Genomic DNA, 1814 nt, shown 5'->3' on the forward strand with positions numbered 1-1814 from the left:
AAATAAGTCTCCGTGCTACTCCACTTTTCCCACTCACGCGAACTGCTTGCTTAAAGCTGACTTGCTGCCGCTGCTCTCAAGTAGAACTTAAAGAATAAACCTGCATTTTTGTTTCAACAAAACTTAGAAACAAAATGGAAGAAAAAGACACACAGTGTGATAATGTGAAAATAAATAAATAAGAATTGCCACTACTTCAAAAAGACAAACACCCCCACCCCAATTTTTTTATTTTGAGGCAGAGTCTCACTTTGTCACCCTTGGTAGAGTGCCATGGCATCAGATCTCACAGCAACCTCAAACTTTTGGCTTCAAGCAGTCCTCTTGCCTCAGGTTTTCATTTTTAGTAGAGACATGGTACAGGCATGAGCCACCATGCCTGGCTCCAAAAATTTTTTAATGGACAAAATTGAATAGAAACTTCAAGGCTGGGTGTGGTGGCTCACACCTGTAATCCTAGCACTCTGGGAGGCCGAGGCCAGTGGATTGCTTAAGCTCAGGTGTTCAAGATCAACCCGAGCAAGATTGAGACCCTGTCTCTAAAAAAATACCCAGGCATCATGGTGGGTGCCTGTAGTCCCCTGGGAGGCTGAGGCAAGAGGATCACTTGAGCCCAAGAGTTTGCTGTGAGCTGTGAGCTGTGAGCTTTGACATCATGGCACTTTACCCAGGCTGACAGAGTGAGACTGTCTTGCTTTAAAAAAAAAATAAAGAAAGAAAAAAGAAACTTCTCACACAAATACAAAGATCCAATAAGCACACGAAAAGGTATTCAACATCAACAGTCATAAGGGAAATGCAAATTGAAATTACAAAAAAAAATAGCCACTACCTGCCACTGGGTTGGCTAAAATTAAGAATTAAGAAGACTGATAATATGCAGCATTGGTGAGAGTAGGAACAAGGTCTCTTAATACCACGTGGGGGGACACATTTACCTAGTCTGTGACCCAGGAATTCTACTCTTAATTATTTGACCAAAAGAATATGTGTATACAAATATATACATCCATAGAAGCTATAGCTCTACAGCCCCCAACTGGAAACAATGCAAATATCCATCAACTCACAATTTTAAAGATTGTAGGATATTCATAGAGCCATAAAAAAGAACACACCATCAAAAACTGCAACAATATGGATGAACTTCAAAACCAGCATGCTCAGCCAAGGAAGCCAGGCATAAAATGTACATATGCAGTAATTCAATTCCACTTACCCCAAGGCTCTACAGCACAGAGAGCACTGTGTGAGGAAACAGGGCCTCACTGCTCAGGAGGGGAAGCCGAGATGAGAATGTCCTCTAATTTGACAGGATGCAGGGCCCTTAGGCATACAAATTTGTCACACCCATAGAACTGTACTTAAATTTAAGAGCCAATGTTTCACTATATGTTCATTATATCTCAATTTTACTTATTTATTTATTTAGTTATTTATTTTCAAGACAGAGTCTCACTATGTCGCCCTTGGTAGAGTACTGTGACATCACAGCTCACATCAAGGTCCAACTCTTGGGCTTAAGCGATTTCTCTTGCCGCAGCCTCCCAAGTAGCTGGGACTACAGGCACCTGCCACAATGCCTGGCTATTTTTCTGCTGTAGTTGTCTTTGTTGTTTAGCAGGCCTGGGCCACATTCAAACCCACCAGCCCCCTAGCCACTGAGCTAGGGGAACCAAGCCTATATCTCAATTTTAAAAGTACCAACAAGGGCGGCACCTGTGGCTCAGTGAGTAGGGTGCTGGCCCCATATACTGAGGGTAGTGGGTTCAAACCTGGCCCCAGCCAAACTGCAACAAAAAATAGCCAGGCAT

Source organism: Otolemur garnettii, unplaced genomic scaffold, assembly GCF_000181295.1.
Source record: "Otolemur garnettii isolate 467f Iridium unplaced genomic scaffold, OtoGar3 scaffold00087, whole genome shotgun sequence".
NCBI lineage: Eukaryota > Metazoa > Chordata > Mammalia > Primates > Galagidae > Otolemur > Otolemur garnettii.